This window comes from Mixophyes fleayi, chromosome 4, assembly GCF_038048845.1.
Source record: "Mixophyes fleayi isolate aMixFle1 chromosome 4, aMixFle1.hap1, whole genome shotgun sequence".
Classification (NCBI taxonomy): domain Eukaryota; kingdom Metazoa; phylum Chordata; class Amphibia; order Anura; family Limnodynastidae; genus Mixophyes; species Mixophyes fleayi.
Window position 1 is genome coordinate 100,253,874 of NC_134405.1, and position 22,028 is coordinate 100,275,901.

Here is a 22,028-nt window from a genome sequence, read left to right on the forward strand (position 1 = left end):
ACAGCTAAAAATAAATACTGAAAGCAGAAATATCTATCCGGTTTGTTAATGAATTGTGTTTTATAGCTAAACTTGTAATGGGGCATGGCGCGGAGACGGAAGAATTTTGGTTAAATTCTGTAAGTGTGTGTTGTATCTAGTTGTATGATAGCCGAGAACTCAATAACTTTTCCTTAAATATTATTTTTTTTTAAATTATAAAACTTCAAGCAGTTGGGCAGCATCTAGACAGGTTAATGAAACCTTCTCCTTTAGCAATACTAGATAACATTGCATGGCTTCACCACAAACGGGAAGTGGCTTCTCCACAATCTTGCTATTCCTAAAGGTGCGGCTCGAGACAGAGGACACGATTTGAATAGCTTTATAATGGGCAGCGCGGTGGCTCAGTGGTTAGCACTTCTGCCTCACAGCATTGGGGTCATGGCTTCAGTTCCCAATCATGGCCTTATCTGTGTGGAGATTGTATGTTCTCCCTGTGTTTGCGTGTGTTTTTTCTGGATGCTCCGGTTTCCTGCACACTCCAAAAACATTCTAGTAGGTTATTTGTCTGCTGACAAAATTAACCCTAGTGTGTATGTATGTGTGAGCTACATTGGGGAAGGGATTGCTGTGCAGCGCTGCAGAATTGGTGGCGCTCTATAAATTATGATGATGATGGCCTGTGGCTGGTTACATGCCTTTAGGAAAAGAACATTGCTTTTCTTAAACCCAGCAGCATGTAGGACATCAAACATTAATATACAATATTTCAGTACAACATGTTAGATTTTGTATAAGTAAACCTTGTTGTTCATTGTGTTAGAATGGCTTGCATCATTTTGATTATGTTTAATACTTGGAAATGGCAGGATCACTTTAGCAAACAGCGGAGGCAGCCTTTTGTGTAACTATTAATCTTGCGATTGCAACCTCTCCATTCATTCGGAAACAAAAAGCACTAAATAGACACATAGGTTATCAAGGAATAGGAATCAATAAACAAATCATAGGAAGATAGATACAATTCCCTTTTAGGTACATACATATTAACAGTTCAGCCTGAAAACACACATTTGAGTGCTTCTATCATGGACAGAGTTGCATGTGTCTGTTTTTTTTGCATGGACCATACCAAAAATGAGTGCTAATGACACAGTAGCCTTCCTGGCAAATGCCAGAGTTGCGTGATTGGCAGTTTAGGCCTGGTTCCATGTCTTATACATTTTGAGAAGCCACCACACTGCAGTCAGACACTTAAGCAATCAACACAGCATAGTGTCAGGAGTAAATGTGAAAATGGCATGGTCCATGTGCCCCGCCCACAGCTTGTTTAGAACTTCCAGCGAATTTTATGTGGGGGTATTCAGTTGCCGGCGCTGAGGTTACAAGAATGAAAAGACTGTTGCCACAACGATTGCAGAGTTGCCACACATAACAGGAAGTCCGGTACAGGAAGTATATAACAATATACATTAGTCAGGCGGGATGAAGATAAAACACTGGAATAGTGAGACAAGCATTTCCAGCTACAAAGATGGTAGTTGTGGGCAGCATATTTGTGAAAATAAGTGAGTAGATACTGTGATGTCTGTGATGACCAGGCTGGGGCTAGTTCTCATTGTGCCATGTTACAGGTGTCCCTGTTATAGTGTGACTAGCCTGGCATAGCCTAGTGCAGAGGAACCCCATGCTTGTGTATCGTCACAGCTTTCCAGAGCTGCAACAGGCATGACTACTAAGAGGCAAATTAATTCAATATGCATAAGTGCACTTACCTGTACTCGTATCCAAGGGCAACAAATATAAACAAATCTGTCTGGATAGAAGAATCCCCATTTAATGTTACATTCCCGAGCCTGAGCGATCTCCTTTTTGCTGTAATACCTTGTGCTAGGTTTTAACAAAATAATGTTACTTTTGCCAAATAGTAATATAGTTAATTCAAATGCAGAGCCACAGACTTAATCAAAGTGTTTTTTCTCTTTGTACAGTTTGTTATTGTAAGATGTAGGAAAGTAAGTACCTGCTGTCTACTTGCTTCATTGAGTGCTCTTCAGCTGCTACTTCTGTGTAGTAAAGTGCACAGAACTAGACACCTGGATCACTGTCAGTGAGGACAAGCACGGAACATGTGGATTTTCTGTGAGACGTACGTCCTGATCTACAAGATGACGCCATTTACCACAATGAAACTTACTCCAACTGTAGGTGTGTCTGAAATTTGTACCAATGGCCTATTAAAGTTGCAGTAACTCCACTTTAAAGCTGCCCAATATAATTTATTAAGTAGAGAAGATCATCACCTATGTATAAATTACCTCCTGTCTCACTTTCATCTGCACTTCCTTTGCAGTCAGATGTACTTTTACTTGTCATACTTTTCTTTAGAGGAGAGGAGTTTGGGTGGGGAAGGGGAGTGAGCAGTAGGAACCATTGTGAACCACGTATGGCAGTCTGCTGTGTCGACACAAACCCCACTGTCTCCTACGGAAATATCCTCATCTAAAGACATAACCTAAAACCGTATTTTCACATTTACTTTTCCTACATACAACACATGTATAGAAGTACACATTGTGAGCACAGGTGTCTCTTTAAGTGCTATACATTATAACAATGCTGCCTTTTCTAATTTTTATCCACATAGTTTGTTTTTTTTGTTGTTGATTTTATTTTTAATATCTAGATGCAAGGGAGTTCAGTGGTTGAGATTATTGACAGTAAAATGGTGAAACGTCTAAAATGCTTGTAGCTAGCACTAATTTAAACGCCTTTATTACAGGAGTGGAGTCTTGGGTCGAAGTGAGGTCAGTCACAACCGAGAAAATACTACGCATATAGAGGGGGATTTCAACTGTACACCCTATGGTCATATTGCTCACTAATACCATTATCTATAATCTAGATATTATATTATATACAATTAACATACATATATTAATATTGTTTTGGATGTTCTAAATGCTTATATTCCATTTCCTGCACATTGGTTTTTAATTCTATAGATCCAGACACAGTAGTGTAGCTACATTCCATATATATATATATATATATATATATATATATATATATATATATATATATATATATATATATATGTATGTTATATATGATGAACTAGTGTATGTTGTATATGATGAACTAGTGTACTATTTATATGTATGTGTGTGTATATATATATATATATATATATATATATATATATATATATAATTATGAGATTGAGATGAACTAGTGTGTGTTTCAATCGACATTTTTCGCTTTTGTATCTGTGTATTTGTTTCACTGTTCATCCAGAAATAGTACACGGCTGTGTTTCATGGTAGTGGATGACTTCTGTTACAGTTCATGGGACTGACATTGTACCTGAGATACAGAGAGACAGATGGAATGTTGTAAATGAAACAAGGTGTTGTCTGCGTGGACTCTGCAAACCCATCTGTCAAACCTATATACCTTATCAGGCTAAATGTATTATTCCTAAAGTTGTTTTTTTATTCTAATATTAAAAATATATATATATATATATAAATAATTTTCGATTTTGCTTCAGTCACTAGAAAAACAGTCTTTGCTCTTTGCTGCAGCTAGTCGTTGCCGGATGAGGGCCTGGGAAGTGATACTTCCCCTTTAATAAATGTTGTAGCCTGCACCACCTCTGCTGAGAATGTAAATGTGATCACACACCATGTAAGAATGAAACCCACACGATTGAGTAACCAAGAATGATGCTGCACTATACTTACTTACTACAGGGCAGGGCAGATGCAAAAAATAAAAGAGCACGTTCAACTTGAATGTAGAATTCTGTGTACGGTGAAAAATATCTCCCAACACCTTCCTGGTTTTGTATCTGTAGAGGAAACAACCTCTTTCTACTGGATGCCAAAGGCAGTAAAAAAATAAAAAAGTAATGGCAAACGTTGACTATAAGCTTCTAATGTAACTGCATCTTGGGGATTATTTATGACTGGATGGCGCAGGGCATTTGCATACCACATTATGTGCCATTGAAGTTGGATTTGCATGTTTGTCACACCCTAGTATGTAATGCATGTGTTACATTGCTGTGATGGTTTTGCCCTCCCAATGCGCTGCGTGACCTGTGATTTCAGTGTGCAAACGTGAAATAGGTAATAGCACTGCTTACAAGCACATATGGCTGTCTCCCTTCATTAAATGTAGCTTCTTGTTAGTTTTCGTAAAGAATTAAAGTATTAACTAAAGCAAATAATATGGGAGTATCAGGCTGTGTTCATTTTAAATGTCAAATTAGTGTATTTTGAAATACCATTTACATTGGTGTATTAGTTATTTATATAGCGCCACTAACTCCGCAGCGCTGTACAGAGAACTCACTCACATCAGTTCCTGCCCCATTGGAGCTTAACAGTCTAACTTCCCTAACACACACACAGACTGAGCAACTAAGGGCAATTTAATAGCAGTCAATTAACCTACTAGGAATTGAACTCACGACCCTATTGCTGTGAGGCAGAAGTGCTAACCACTTAGCCACCGTGCTTTAACACGTAACTGGTTAAGTAAATGGAATTTCTTTGTAATTGGTGGCTGATGCCACATTTGTGGTGGTGGTAAAATCAGTGCATTTAGCTAAGTGGAATGTTTTGTAGTTTATCACTTGCCACAAAAACTTATTTTGTAATTTAGGCACAGAGTTCTTCACTTGCCTGCAAATGGGTCCAGAGCAATATAATTCTTCCACAAATTCATAGGTAGTGGTGTCAACAGGAGTACGAAAAGCGTAACGTCACAGCAGGAAACTGGTGTCTGTGCTGTATATCTATCTATTATTGCTTTGTGAATGAACTCCTCCCCATTCTGATTCTAGTGAAAATCTTTTCCAGCTGCAAAAACCTGGACTCTCCTTAATAACGGGACGAGTGGGAGTCCTACTCATGTTTAAAGCTGCACCCACTGGTGTTTAAGATGCATTTTTTAACCCTTTTAAAATTGCTTATCAAACAGAAATATGTCCGATCCACGTTTTAACTAATTTATTACCAGGTCAACAACTTGGATATATGACGTAAAATCAAATGTGCCGACAAATCACATTAAACAGTGCAGACATGTCTTAAATTATATGACAGTTTTACAGTTTGAAATGTTGATTTTTTTTTTTCCCCCAAAAATAAAAAGGGTACGGGGCTAAGTTGGGAATAATGTAAAGTGAAAGGATGAGTGTTAGAGAAGAAAAAATTTCGGAGGCCGAGGGATGTCTAGGTCCAGAATTAAGTTTACTAAAAACGTAATGTCTCTCTAAAAAGGGGTCAATTTGGGGAATTACCTATAAATATGGAGCAAAGAACAGATGGTAAAACACCCTCCGCAACAAGTCTTAAATATTAAATGTTAGGATTAGTCCTATGTAGTCTGGAACAGCGGAATAAAAGTTGTACGCTGCCTGTGTTCTGCAAATCGTGGTATTTCCAGAAGATCTGTAGCAAAGCGTAGCACTTTGGATAGAACAGTATATATAATAATATACACATCAGTCAGTTACACACATCTGTGGGCAGCACGGTGGCTTAGTGGTTAGCACTTCTGCCTCACAGCACGGGGGTCATGAGTTTGATTCCCGACTCTCTGTGTGGAGATTGTATGTTTTTCCCATGTTTGCATGGGTTACCTCTGGGTGCTCCGGTTTCTTCTCACACTCCAAAAACATACTGATAGGTTAATTGGCTGCTATTAAATTGCCATTCGTATCTCTTGGTATCTGTGTGTGTATGTTAGGAGATTTAGATTGTAAGCTCCAATGGAGCAGGGACTGATGTGAATGAGTTCTCTGCACAGTGCTGCGGAATTAGTGGCGCTATTTAAATAAATAGATGATGATGATGAGAGTGGCTAACCTTGCTGTCTCACAGCACTGGGCTCATGGGTTTGATTTCAACCAAGGCACTATCTGTGTGGAGTCTGTATGTTCTCCCCATGTTTGTGTGGATTTTATTTTTTACTGCCTTTGGCACCCAAATAGAAAGAGGTGTTTTATGTTCCAAGCAAATGTTATCACACTGATTTCCTCTGCGTGTGTGTGTGGGGAGCCGGTGCACAAGTCAGGGGAGGCCACTGGGGTGCCGGTGCACAAGTCAGGGGAGGCCACTGGGGTGCCGGTGCTCAAGTCAGAGGAGGCCACTGGGGTGCCGGTGCACAAGTCAGGGGAGGCCACTGGGGTGCCGGTGCACAAGTCAGGGGAGGCCACTGGGGTGCGGTTGCACAAGTCAGGGGAAGCCACTGGGGCTCATTTGCACAGGTAAGGGGAGGCCACTGGGGCGCGGTTGCACAGGTAAGGGTAGGCCACTGGGGCGCGATTGCACAGGTAAGGGGAGGCCACTGGGGCACGGTTGCACAGGTAAGGGGAAGCCACTGGGGCATGGTTGCACAGGTAAGGGGAGGCCACTGGGGCGCGGTTGCACAGGTAAGGGGTGGCCACTGGGGGCGCGGTTGCACAAGTCGGGGGTTCTCAGGTTTGCCATTATAAACCGAAAAAGATATTAAGAATATGTCATACATAACTTAGCACTATATTCAAGACAGATTTTATGATGTAAATTCTTAAATTACACTAGTTTTTGCTTTCCAATATTATATTAAGGGTGTAGCACAGCCTGTCATAACCTCAAGTAATAGAATCTCATAAACTCTATCTTATTAAAGATACAGAGGTCTCCCAGTGCTTTGTTTATACCTAATCGCTGCGCCATATAAATAGCGATAATATGTGCGGAAGAAGCTGAAAGCAGTTAACTTGCGGAACACTTCCTGGCCCCCGTTCAGACTCCCCTGTTGCCAAAATCCCAACTAATTGCCAAAGCGCTCATAATCCACCTATAGTGGGGCAGTCCATGAGACAAGATTTGTGTGTGGCTGCTAACAGCATGCTTGCTGCGGATGAGATCGGAGATTGTGTCCCAGCTATCCTCCTCTTATTGTGTGTAAAATGTCATCAGACAAATATTACACTAATGGAACATTTTCCTGCTCTGAATGTCAACAAATTACACTGCTTTGTAGAGATGAACTAGCCCAAAGGCTAATGCAGTGCTAGAAGTGTTCAAGGTGCAATTCAGAGTGCACAGGGGAAGTGCATGATGTCATTTCTGTTACACATTTTGATCTCCACAAACAAAATGTACTAGGTGCCAGTAAAGAAGTTTCACTTCAATACAACCATTTTGAAGGTGTAGCCTAGTGGAAGGACATCCATGGCAGAGAGACCAGGGGGTAAATATATCAAGTTGAGATTTTTCCGGCGGGTTTGAAAAGTGGAGATGTTGCCTATAGCAACGAATCAGATTCTAGCTGTCATTTTGTAGAATGTACTAAATAAATGATAGCTAGAATCCCGCCGAAAAACTCTCAGCTTGATACATTTACCCCCAGGTCTGCGTGGAACCTAAAATGACAGCGAGACAGTCGGTCTTTACGAAAAAATAGCAAAATTTATGAATAGCATATGTTTACTATACATATTTAATGCAAAATTATGCATAGAAAATGTTGTATTTTAATGGGGTGATACATTTTATTTCTTATATTGTTATATAAACTAATGACAATAAATCTCAGGTCACGTCCAATCCAAATATTTTCTTTTAGATAAAACACTATTTGGTCATATTTACTTTAGATAACCTAACTATTTACTGATTAAATGGTTTGTCCTTGTTAATTGCCTCGTTGATCTCGGGATCATGACATTTCAATTACATTTTTGATCCTTATTTCTTTAAGCATCCCTGAAAGCAAATGCATGTAAATTGCTTGTGTTTAAGGAAATAGGTGCCACAGTTTCCGACAAGTTACTTGTCCCTAAGAAACATCTGCTGTGCCGATCTGTTGTGCTTATCTGTAGAAACAGTTGATGGGAAAACTGGGCAAGTGAAGGATGTCTGATTGCCTTTAACTATGGCTACACTATAAGTTTTAGTGAGCTTGGTTCTCCCGTTCATCATTGACTGGTATGCTTTCTTTGAATGCATGCTTTCTGTGTCTGTCTTTATTATACAGTGTAACAGAATACTTTGTAAATAAAGGATAATATTAAACTACAATTTATTTAGTTAGAAAGAAGTAGTTGTCTTGGATGGGGGATGCCAGAGTTTGGACCAATCAAAATCTGCACTCTCTGTGATAGTGGCTTCTGATTGGTCCTCCCACTCACACTTACTCTCTCACTGCAGGGTCACATAATCCTGGTTTTTGGCCAGGATTATAAGATGGAGCTCCTGGAGGAGCCCCAGGGGCACCAGGAAGGTGAGGGAGAAAGTAGGCTGTACATGGGAATTAAGCTTCAATTACACTGCTTTGGTAACATGCTGACCCCTGCTTTGCATATTGGGAACTTCGGACTGGACATTTGAATATTAACCTGGGGCTGCATGAGAGAGTACTCAAGATGTAGAGTTCAGATTTGGTTGGACAGCCTCATTTAATATAGTTGCAAATCTAGTCAAAACAATGTTTTTGTAACAAACATTTTTATAAAAATTTTTTTATAAACAATATTAAAATTTGTCTTTATCTTACTGCTTTATTTAAAATAAAGCTGAGAATGTCATTTATATTTATACATAATTCATTTTGCTCTATGGTATGGTTGAGGTATAACGAGGGAGAAGCTGGGGTGGAACTACAATGATAGGGGAGTTCTGGCTAAAGTCCACAGCCAATGCAGAGTGAGGGGAATATCCTGCAGAATTGGTTGGAAAATTTCTCCCGCCTGCACTCATCCCTGCAGACCAGTCAATCACTGACTGTTTTGCCTCCTCTTTGCAGTTTGCAAAGAAAGGTGAGAATGCAATGAGGGCGAGGGCTGCTGGGTCTGATAGAGTATTGAATAAATTAAAAGTGGTTCCTTTTTTTAAAGATGTAACATGGATATGAAAGGGAAAACAGCCCTTCATGTAGGGATGTATTTATTCAGTGGGAGGTATAGATTTAAATGCTTATTGCTCTGCTCCAAGTTCACCAGACTCCCGTGTTCAGAGTTCCGCTCCATGGGAAGTAGAGCATTCCCTGCTTTACCATAAATCTGAACCCAGTTGCACATTGAAATTATAGCAAACTACCTGTGCTAGTTATTTTTCCTTCAGCGTTGCTGTGAGACAAACCAGTGATAACACAATTTGCCATCATATCCCACTCTACGCTCCCAAAACATTTAATCTTGCCCCATAACACATGGGTTGTGTGTGCAGTAGGGAACTTAGACAGTAAATCTCGTATTGAACTACAGCAAGCATCATGTTCCATGAATTGCCATAGTCTGTGTAATACCACGGTTTCTGTAAATACCATGCTCTAGAACGGTTAGAAGCTGGAATCGAATTGAAATGTATCTGTTTTGATGGAATACTTAGAAAATTAAACTATAACTAAATAGATGGGGTCTTTTTTAAGAGCAATCATTCAGTAGTAAAAGCTATTATTTTTTTGCTCAGTATTGCCTGAAGAAAAAAGATGTTCATTGTATCCTATATTTAAATATACTGCATATTCTCCTTAACAATGGTTCTTTGCACCATTGTGTACATAAGGGTGAAGGGGTTCAAGAGACTGTTTTGGAGGTGATGTGTTGGATAATGGGCATATTATATCAGGAAGGGTTTATGTTGTCCTGGAAATGAACTTCAACAGAGGTCATATCTTTCTTTCTGAAAATAAAAGCCTTCCCATATTTTCCAGTGAATGCTCTGTGCACAGAAGGTCAGGTTCACACAGCTTGGTCCCTTTGGATACAGAACACTGCCTAATTATTTGCATTAGCCAGACACGCTCAGTAATGATTCATATGTGCCAGTTCCTATGATCATGCCGTCAGCTTCACTGAAGACTTTACCCTTTCCGACTTAACACTGAGCAGGAAGAACTAACACCAAGCTGTGGATCTTTTTTAAAATTTTTACTATTTTTTTTGTGGTGTTGCTGAAATAAGAATTAGTTTGTGTTTTAATGCTGCAGAACCAAATTACTTATTTTGTACTGATTTGACATTGAACTGAAAGACTGTAACGGGTAATATTTAAATGAAAAATATTCACTTTAAAGGGACATAAACCCATTTATTTTTTCATTAGCCATTAACGTGCACTTGTGGTGCAGTTTTGATAAATTTAGCATTGACGGTACAGCCTGAGTAACAGGCTAATTGTAATGTAAAATTAATAACCCATATCATAAATGAGAAAAATCGGCTATGAAACTATATGCCCCCACACTCTGTCATAAATAATGTTTAGCTCTCTTTAAATTAGATTTTGATTTAGACAGTGGTTTCTATGACACTAATCTCATGTGATCATTCTGAGCCAATGTTCTGAAAGCTGTTCCTGATGTCATCATGGGATGTGTCTCAGGAGCACACTGAGCATGCTCCGACCAGTAACTATACAGCTGAAAAACACTGCTCATATAAAGATTTAAGCTATGTCTTGTCTGTTCATATATCTGTTTAATGTGCAGTTATATGGAGATAAGGTTGTCTGACCAGTAAAAATGGGACTACAAGTAAGGCAAAAACATAAGATAAACTAATACAAGTAGTCTTGTAATAAAACTTGACTGTGATGGTGCTAGTAAACTAGTAAAATGACTGGCATTAAGCAGTGATGCCGTTGTTTATATTCTCTTCCCAATAGCCCTCCTGTCATTCTTATTGACAGGTGATAATCATAACACAATTTAATATCTTGAGGTCATGGCCTAATGGCAAGGATGTATGTGGCATTATTGTATGGGTCACCAGAACTGTGACAAAGAGATGGCAGACACAATTCCCGAACTTACCTTCAGCCTTCACAGAGGAATAACATGAAATTTGTTTTCCATTAAAACATTTCATAATCTAGGCACAATCAAGCAGATACTAGTTAAGGCTATTGTCCCATTAACATGGTTATATATGTTGCTCAGAACAGAGAACCCAATTTATTCCAAATTGGAACAGTGTCTCCTAATGGTACATTACTTGTTTTGCTTTTTCCTTCATTTTTAACAATGTATCTTAAGAGATTTGTACTACACCCCAGCTGAATTATTTGATGTTAGTCTTTGAGAGAGTAAAAGACTGGACATTCTTGGCTAGGAGGGCATAACATTATTGTGTATGAAGGGATCACGTGACACTCTCATTCAATAGCCTCCTGTCTGCTTCAGCGAGGAACTTATTCTGCTTCAGTCTTTCCTGACCAATGTATGTTGTGTTGCCTGTGCTGTACACCTCAGTTACAGTGGAGAGTCAACCATTTTGTTTTGCAAAACTAGTATTCCAATCTTATGTTTGATATCACTGGTTCCTAGTGAATTGGCATACTGTATTGTGAATATTGGTTCAGACTCCAAAATTGCTTGTGTGGTGGCCGAGACTTGATGGGACTTCCTTCCCCTACCTTGTCCTCCAGACACGAGTCAGGTTCTTTTTTTATTCGGACATCCGGTGGTCAGGAGATAAATACTTCAATGAAAGGGACAAGGATTGGTCAAATAACTTGGGTTTATTAATAATGCGGTAAAGATAATTTTGGTAAGCCACCGCGCCACTGACCCCTTCAACTCAATGGTAATGACAAAATATTAATTTGATCAACATAGAGCACAATAGCATTTAACATATAATAACAATAAATCAATTTTCAGGTAAATCACTTAACATTAATATTCCACTAAAACATTTGGTAACGGTACCATATTTTACACTCAGTCCTGGGTTGAACTGTGCACAGGAATTTAGTAGAAGTGCTGCACGTGGTTGGGGCCCATAAATTACTTTTTCTCGCCAAATAAGCTGATGATCTTTTGTATTGCACAGTCTCTTTTGTGTGTATTCACAGATCTCTCTATTTTCTCTCCTCTCACACTGTTCTCAGTACATAGCTCAGTCTGTTTAGTGTGATGTCACAGATCTCTATACTGCTTATAGATCACTTTGTCCGATTTTCATTCTGTCCCTATTTTTCTCTCTCAGTCTATGCAGACACAGGGATCTCTCTCAGTCTATGCAGACACAGGGATCTCTCTCTGTCTATGCAGACACAGGGATCTCTCTCTGTCTATGCAGACACAGGGATCTCTCTCTGTCTATGCAGACACAGGGATCTCTCTCTGTCTATGCAGACACAGGGATCTCTCTCTGTCTATGCAGACACAGGGATCTCTCTCTGTCTATGCAGACACAGGGATCTCTCTCTGTCTATGCAGACACAGGGATCTCTCTCTGTCTATGCAGACACAGGGATCTCTCTCTGTCTATGCAGACACAGGGATCTCTCTCTGTCTATGCAGACACAGGGATCTCTCTCTGTCTATGCAGACACAGGGATCTCTCTCTGTCTATGCAGACACAGGGATCTCTCTCTGTCTATGCAGACACAGGGATCTCTCTCTGTCTATGCAGACACAGGGATCTCTCTCTGTCTATGCAGACACAGGGCTCTCTCTCAGTCTATGCAGACACAGGGATCTCTCTCTGTCTATGCAGACACAGGGCTCTCTCTCAGTCTATGCAGACACAGGGCTCTCTCAGTCTATGCAGACACAGGGATCTCTCTCAGTCTATGCAGACACAGGGATCTCTCTCAGTCTATGCAGACACAGGGATCTCTCTCAGTCTATGCAGACACAGGGCTCTCTCTCAGTCTATGCAGACACAGGGCTCTCTCTCAGTCTATGCAGACACAGGGATCTCTCTCAGTCTATGCAGACACAGGGCTCTCTCTCAGTCTATGCAGACACAGGGCTCTCTCTCAGTCTATGCAGACACAGGGATCTCTCTCAGTCTATGCAGACACAGGGATCTCTCTTCCTCAGAAGTCTAGAACTTTCCTCTCCCCACTGCCTTCTGGGAGTTCACAGTTATTACCAAAGTTAGTGGACTTGTTGCTATGCCACACACTCCTCCTTCCTGTTACTCTCGGCAACCACCAACCACTCCCAACTGTCACTTCTCCCTCAAGAAACATTTTTTTTTTAAATCTTTATAAACACTTTTAACAATTAACAAATTAAATTAACAAATTAAAAACATATAGATACACCCCAGGGTACTCAGATTTTGGGGCACCACATTTGCTCCCACAATGTGTAGTTGAGCGGTGTGCTTTAATGATTTGTTTTGTTGAAAATCTTCAATGCATCAAAATTACTGCACTTCTCCTGCTTTTATTATAAAAGCTGGCACCAGGCCTGAGTTTCACATATTTTCCCCTCAGAGCCACTGTTGCTGTGCTGTCTGCCCTGAACCCACCATCACAGATCTCCATGGTTCCAATTTTCACCACCTCCCATACATCATAAAAACAAAATAAATGTATTCTATCAGTAACTGTGCCGTTTGTGGAGGACTGTCCCGACAGCTAGGATGTTTGTCCTGACTGTTCGGATGTATCTCCTACTCACAGTGAGCGACTGTCTTGCGCACCTCTGAGTGCGGAAAATGCAGGGGTGTTTTTTGGGGGGCTGGGGGGGATTTTGTCGGCCAAGTGCTTCTTAGGAGCAAGGCACACCCCCTCATGACACGGACACATCCCCATCACAAAGTGGCTATGCCCCCTAACCAGATTACTGGGGCGGTATGTAGTAGAATAGTTGTCATTCATTTGTGAAAAATCATGCAATGGAGATACTATCATGAATATTTATATAGAACTGAGTGTATGAATTGTACAAGAAAAACATATTTGTTTGATTGTTCTGTGAAATAAAGTTTCTACTTTTTGGCTCACACTTGCAACAGAGCTTCCTTCCTTGTATTGTATAGCTTAGATCAGTGTTGGCTAACCTGTGACACTCCAGGTGTTGTGAAACTACAAGTCCCAGCATATGCTTCCAGCAATAAGCTGCTATATATTGGCAAAGCATGCTGGGACTTGTAGTTTCACAACACCTGGAGTGTCACAGGTTAGCCAACACTGACTTGGGTAGTCTGCAGTGGAAAGAGCTGTACATAGTTCAAAAAAGGCAGAGTAGCAATTAGAGAGGTAACCTGTATTAGGCCCTCAGAGGCGGTCATCATCATTTGCTTCTCTCTAGAAGCAGTGAACAGAAGCTTTGGATTCTTATCCACAATGTTTCATCTCCAGGAAGGAAGGGACTGCAAAGGAGATTTTCATTTCTTCTCCAAGGATGTTTCTTGACCTTTATGGTGCTTAAAGGAATAAAAGATGCATTTTCCAGATTTACATTATCTTCCTACAACCCCAATCGAGTGGAATCGGAGGCATTTGCTATATCCTATGTTCATATGGCTGATAAGGCGTGCACAAGATTTTACAAATGTAAGATTGGGAATTTCAATTGAAAAGTTATCTTGTAGTTATTGTTGCAACAGTCGGCACATTTACTGAGTCGGTAAATATTTGTGGCCAAAGTGAATGTTGATCCTGTTGCACACTTTTCAGGCAGCAGATTCTGCCCATCTCTACTCTACTTTCCACAGACCATCTTCACAATATCAACAACATACAACCCATTTTAGTTTTGTATGACAGTTCAGTAAAAGATAGAGGCATAAGTAATTTTGCACAAAGAAACCTATTTATCTGCATATCTGTAGTTTCGATTATTATTGGACAAAGCTATCTATTTAGGAAAATGTTATACTTTCTTTAATGTTCCTTCAAAGTAAAGCATTTATCTAAGACAAGGGGTTATTAAAATATTAATATATTATGATGGATATTCATAACACTTGTGTTTGTGCTGTTCATTGCAATGAGTTGAGTACTGCAGGAAATTCCTGTTTTTGAGGAAGTGGGTTACTTGCTTAAGTTTATCATTATTGTTTTCTATGTGTCCTACCTTCAGGTTAGCTAAGAATCCCTGGGATCTTCTTCCATACTACCCCCTCCCCGTATCTGGATAACTTCTCCAAAAAACTAGCATAACACATCCTGGCTGCGACTAAGTTCTTATTTGCTAAAAAACACTCTATCCCCCTCCATCACTGCGCTTAAGAAACAAATCTGGCACGTAGCAGCCATGGAAGAAATCGCCTATTATCTCCATGATAGGTGTCATGTATTTAATAAAGTGTAGGCTCCATGGCTCTTTGCTGAAAGTAGATCTCTCCCCTCTGCCTGTTGAGCTTAATCCCCAGCCCATGTGCAGTGGACTGACCCTCCCTGCACAATTCCCCTTCCCCTCCTCCCCACCGCATACTGGAATATCCTCTGTTCCACTTATCACCATTTCACACCCCCCTAAGTTCCCTTAATATGAGTTGACAAGGATGTTGATTCCCCCATACTTGTCTTGTACCTTCCCTTTCTTTCTCTCTCCTTTACCTCCCAACCCCCCTCATAACCCTCTCACCCTATCGACCCTTTTATAAGTAACTCAATCTCTGGATGTCTCTGTTTCCTCTGGGCAATTTGTTACCCACCTCTATTCTAGGCAGTGGTTGAAGTGGAAATTTAGAAGCGATGGTATGAAAAATGTAATGAGAATGTAAGTGAATGGAATGGGATTGTTTTACAATGAAGGCTGTAGGAGAAGTGACGGTATGGAGTACCGCCGTATACTACATCCCCACTTCCACCACTGGTTCTAAGCCAACAAGTCAGATAAATCAGATATGGTATAGAAGCCATGTGCACACAAGTGTCTCTTTAATTCTTCTCCCCTCAATTCTGCTTTTTTTCACATAGAGATAATTGGGGAGACACAAGTTCAGAGCACATGGGGTATTTACAGAAGTAAGACATACTGTACTTTCTCCTGGTCATTGTTCCATCTGTTTCAGTAAATAGTCTGTCTGCATTAAATCCGCTTCTTTCCATATAAATCATTGATCTCTATGCAATTATCCATTTCTCTTTGTCCACCAGTCAATAAACAGGATGGAAAGGATATGGATTATAATGAGGCCTGTGTGCACCTGCCTTGCAGGTGACCGCTTCACACATTGAAATAATGCCAATGACAGTGACCTGTGTTTATCCTTCAGTGTTATATAATCCCCATGAATTAGTGACCGTAGCTAATTAATTCGTGAATCACAGTTTTTTTTTTCTTCTTATTGTTATGGAGTAAACCAGAATTTAAATAAATTCATTTTGGGTGTGGCAGTTGATTAGGTTCCAATAACTAGTTCTTGTCAACTTGCTGGTACTTTCCCTTAATGTATTAATTTCCATAATGAACAATGGAGCCATGGCTAGCCCTGTAAAATTGCTTCCTTCTGAAATTGCTAAATGCCAGCTTTCTAATTTATAACTATATATATTGAAATAAAGTCTTGACAACTTGTATTTAATATAAGACGCTTTTGGACACGTTACCTGGTGTTGACACGTTTTTGGGAAGATGCTTAAAAGGACATTAACGTAAATTCTGTAATTTTATTGCAAAATTGAAGTATGGTGTATCTGACTATCCATTTGGTGTATTCCAGTTATCTTTCCAAATCTCTATATCTATTTCCTGTACTGATCCCCCGAGGATGCAACGAATCATGATCCATGTTTCCTCCTAGTGACCTCCTGATCTCTCCTCATCTCCAACTACATCCTGTTACATGTACAGTCACTGTCTCGGAAGTAGTTCAGGAAGTAAAAGTTCACCATCATGTGTCTGACATGCAGTCTATGAGAATTCTCTCTTCGTAATTATGACTTCTACCCTCTGAACAAACAATATATCATATGGATTGCACCACTTTTCTATTTCAAACAGTTGGGCGCCCTACGTCCTTATTGTGTTTATGGAAGCTGTCAAAACTCTTGGCCTGATTCAAGTCTGAATGCAACTTGCACGAAACTTGTGCATAGTTCCAAATGTATTCAAATCCAAGTGCATCTCAAGGCGCGTCTCAATTTGATTCTAGATGTAAGTACGCTCTGCCTATACTGTGCTTGCCATACGTAGACACATAGAATAGACTGCAGTATACACTCCAGCATATGTATAATAAAAGGTCACATCAGAATGCATAAAAAAATTGAGCTAGCTAGTGGCACTCCTACCTATACTTTTTAAATCAAAGACTATGCTGTGTCAGTCATCACTATCAGTCGGCACTTACACCTTCCCTGTAGCTGGTGCAAGTGATGCAGATGAAAACAAGCTTACTTACGAGAAAACTAGGACTTGAATAGGCCACAACTGCGACGGACTCCCTTACTGTATATGGCCTTCATTAGACCGTCCCTTCCCTCCCCTGTTCCACTTCTAGGCAATAGTAAGTTTTATTTGTTTTCGGACATGAATTGCGTGCAATTGCCTTCTTTTGGCGCAAAGGTTCATTTCTGAGCATGTGCAGAGCTATTTTACGCAAGATACGCTACTCAAATTGACTTACATTCAAACTTGAATTATACCCTTTGTGTCTACTTCAGTGATATGTTGAATAAGGAAGAAACAGTGAAAGTATAAAGTACTAGTGGCAAAAGTGATAAGTTTGGAGGGAGGCTTAAAGTTAAGGGGCCACTTCGTGTGATGTCACCAGTTTGAGGCAGGCCTGTAGGTTTGGGTAAATAGCAGGATATTCTACAGTCCCTGGGAGTGCCTAGTGTGCCTAGTGGCTGTCATGTAAGAGACAACCTATAATTGCTGCAACAGAAGCTGCTGTGCAGCCTTAGGATCACAAGGATTACTATAAGTACTAGATATACTTCCAGTCTCCGCAAGCAACTAAGCTTAGGTTAATATGACAGTGCTGCCAGTTATAATATCATTCTCGATTTGAGCATTATTATTATTATTATCCTTTATTTGTTAGGCGCCACAAGATTTCCGCAGCTCCGTACACCATACAAACAGTACACTATACAGGGTGAAACAGTACAAAACAATAAACAAAAAATACCAGTACTTCAGAAACTCCAGGCTGATTAATGCAATAAACACAGAGCAGAAGAACAGGTAGGGAGACAGGAGGGAAGAGGGCCCTGCTCATGTGAGCTTACATGTCCTAGTAAAACTATCACATAAAATACAGCTAAGTAATTGGATTTATTCCTTGACTGGTGTGATGGGAGCTTCAGACATTCTTTACAGGTGTAACTCTTAAGGACATTCAAGGTTTGGTATCGTAATTTGTGGTTTTAGAAGGTTGTGTAATTGAATTGTTTTGCTTAGAACTGGTTTGACCTGTTGTGTCTTCAATTTACATAGTTGGCCTTTTTTTTTAATCTCCTGTGAGACGGTTCTCTGATTTCTAATGTCCAGCCTTCAGGACATAATAAAGCTTTAGTCCATTGACTTTTGTTTTTCTTTTTTCTTCTAAAATACTCCTTTCTCTATGATTTATGAGCTGTGATCACAATTTAGAGCAGGGTTCGGTCTAGTCAAAAATTTGTTAGAAAAGTTCAGTAGTTCACTCCAATACTGATCCTGTCACCTAGTGCATGACTTCCTCATTATAAGGCTTGGCTATATATATGTTCGGCCTGTAAGTTTGTCATACAAATTGCAAATGCTGAAATCTGAACAAAGGAAACTGCATTTATTAACACGCTCATGTGCACCCAAGCAAATAGAGCTGTTATGTTTTCAACCTTGCATAATGTTTCAGCAGCATAGATAGTCTTGGTAGCATTTAACAAAGGTTGATCTAGTAAAACTGGTATTTGGTACAATAAATAATTTCAACATTAGTTGATGTATTTTGTGTTCGTCTCAAAAATGTTTTTGTAGTGTATTTTGATCATACTTGCCAACCTTTGGTAAGTTCCTTCCGGTAGAACCCAGGCAGGAGGGCGTGGTTGGTGGGCGGTGCGCGGTAATTTGCGTCATTTTGGCTCCGGCCCCGCGGCAAAATGCCGTTTTCGTCGCGCGGGGGGAGGGGGGGTTGGGATAACGCGATTCACCGCGAATCGCGTCATTTTGAGGAGCAGATGCCATATGCGGGATATTTGCCTGCTCGCCTGGGAGACCTACCCGAATTTCGGGAGTCTCCCGGACATTTGGCAAGAGGAGAGTTGGCAAGTATGATTTTGATTGATCTTTTGCACTAGTTGATTGTTATTTTCCAATACAGTGTGTCAGTGGACTGCTCATGTCATCACACTCCTGCCTGCACGCCACAACACAGCGCGGCAGCCACATTCCCATATATATCTATTACTAGCAAGGAGGCGCAAGGATGGGGCCAATGCAGCTAAAATTATTTTGGGAGTCCTGGAAACCAGAACTTGGAGCGAGACTGCTCCACAATTCATCAGTATTGTCCCTACCATCTTGGCTGTGTGGCTCAGGATGTATGGGGTATGTAAGTCAAGGGGAAGTCATGGGGCCCTATTTACTCAGGAGTGTAAGCATGTTCACAAGTTCTATATTTACATACAACACAACTAATATGCTGGACACACACGTCAAACTATACCTGATATCTTCAAAGTGGCCAAATATTGCTGCTCGTAGAGATCCAGAAGAATTACAATTGCTCTGAAAAGTGGCCATGTATTTCTCTCCTAATCCTCATTTGCATAGTTGTGTCATTGGCATTGGGTAGAATATGGCTGGGGACTGACATACAACCAACAAACATCTCTGTGATGACTAGTTTAAATATTCAAATGTTTTCATTTTATATTTTTGTTAGAACATTGTCAGATAACTGGAATCTTTATTCATGGTCACTTAATTTTTTTGCAAATATACGTGTAATGATATCAAAACTATCCTTTTCGAAATTATAAACGTGACTTGTAAAATTGTTATAAACCAAAATTACCTTATGGTGTAAGTTATTGTTATTCCTAGTATTCATGGTATTATTTGTATTGATGAACAGTGTCTTCCTTTTTTTTATAACTCTGTGGGTCTTATTAATAGTTCTAATAAACAAGTGCACTCAAACCAATCAGATATTGGCTTCCGATAGTGTGATTACACTAACCTGGTTGCTATAGGTTGCACATCATTCCACTGTAATTAAATAAGATCTGTAATAAGTTTATGGACAAAACCTTTTTTTTTTGGGAACTGTGCTCGCTCGATCAGTCTTCACCTACTGCACTTTTGTGTCACATGGTAGAAATATATAGATCCATAAATTCAATTAAGGGGTTAGTCTGCGCTGAACCAACCAATCAGGATTAGAATTTACTGAGCCAATGTTCAATGACTTTTTGCTTATGTCCCGTTCATTTGTCCCCTGGCTTTGAAAGTTGACATACCTCTCTTTGTACCAACATGAGAACTTACAACACAGGGATGTTACATGTTAATGTTTAGCTTCACGGGGTAGGTCTAGCCATCGGAAGCAATCTAAAATTGGATTTAATCACTAAACTGGAATTCACAAATTTACATGTTTCATTATTCGGACAGTTTCCTTAACACAGATTCAAAGGGACTCCCTGCTAGCAAACGAATAAATATAGTGAAGATGGTGTCAAGATGACACCATTCCTCTACCTGGCAGAGGCCAGATGCTAATTTACTTATGATTCCCTGTCGCTAAACATTACAAAATCATGTTCTCTTAAATATACCAGTACCTAAAATAAGCTTACTTCATTTACAATAATATAGCAGGCGCTCTGCAAAACAATAGAAATTAAATTATCCAATAAGTTATCTCTCTCCATTTTCTGTGTCGAGGAAGGTGGACCCAGCCACACCTATTTTTTTTTTTTTGCCCATTTTACTGATTTCAAGAACAGCGATTTAAATTGACTAGATTTGTTGGATACAAATAGGTTTCAACATGGCAGTCAGGATCTCCATTTACCAAATTATACAATTATGTAGTAAAATGTCTCATGTGATTGGCTTACAGAAATTGTCTGTGAGGTCTGCCATTCTTCCTTTAATCTATGCAATCTGTCCAATTTGGAGTGCTAGTTCACTATGTTTGACAAGTCCGAGTGGGTTGTATTTCCATCACCCTACCTCAGACATCCAATGTGAGTGTCCTGTGGATTCTGAAGACACGGGGTATTCCTTAGCTTTTATTACCTGGTCATCTCCTCCAAAGTCACTGTTAAACCATGGTGGTTGTCCAGTTATACTGAGCTCCTGTTTGTTCTGTTTTCTTTCCTAGTACAAAAATAAAATAAACTTCAAATGAGGATCGCAAAAAATTATACATCAAAATTCACTGCTTCTACCTTTATACCAACTGCTCTGCCTGGAATGATTTTGTTCGTTAATAAAATTGTGTAATTCAGAGGTGACTTCTAATGTCCTTTTCATTTTACAGTAGGCAGCATTTGTAAAACACAAGTTTCAATTTAAAGCAAAACATGATTCTTTTATGAGGTGTGATGCCCATATATGTGTGTTTTCACCTTCACAAGTGTCATTATATAGTTTACAATATTAGCCTGTTTATAGATACTAATAAGTTGACATTTATAATTTGGTGGAAATGGGCATAAGCTGAAGTAAATGTCATCTTGTTTTTCTGACAAATCCAGTCCTGGGACAACCCCAGCAACATGACATAGTCCTTCCATTTGAACGATTTGGCGATTTACCATTTGTGCAGATACAGGCAGCTCTGTGCTCTCCAGATCAAGAATCTGATTTTGGCTGAGACCCAATCTACACAACTGGCCTGGTTTCCACAGCAACATCTGTTGAAAATGTGGTTTGTTTGTTTTTTGGACCCCCCCCCTCCCCCTCCTAAATTGTTCTTATTCAGTAGTAGACAGGAAAACACCCTTGGGTGAATGAGTCTGAACAAAACAATATATCAACTGAATGAAGAGATAAACATTTTGCTTATTATCCACATAAATTATGAACTTGTCTGTGTATCCACTTATCTGGAACTGAAGGGGGTGAAGTTTCCAATTAAGTTTCCAATTAGTACAATGCTTTTTTCTGATTATTTTTGAAGAAGACAAATATAGTAAAAAGTGAAGTGTGTATATCGAGTAAATGTTAGAAACTGCCATTAAAATTCTTGGCACTGTATAATTGTTTGTGCCCAATTCCTTAGTGGTATCATTGTAGCCTGGTGATCTCAGGCTAGGTACACAATACAGAAAAATGTGAAAATGTGTTATCTGTATCTGTTACCAACAACCAGTTAAAAAAAAAAAAAAAGTCCCGATCAGCATGCTGATTCA

At 39.7% G+C, this 22,028-nt stretch overlaps 1 protein-coding gene across 1 annotated transcript in view; it reads left to right on the plus strand.

Moving 5' to 3' along the window:
* The window catches only part of IQGAP1 (IQ motif containing GTPase activating protein 1), a 103,101-nt gene that overhangs the window by 21,229 nt on the left and 59,844 nt on the right, over positions 1–22,028 (plus strand). The window lies entirely within an intron of this gene.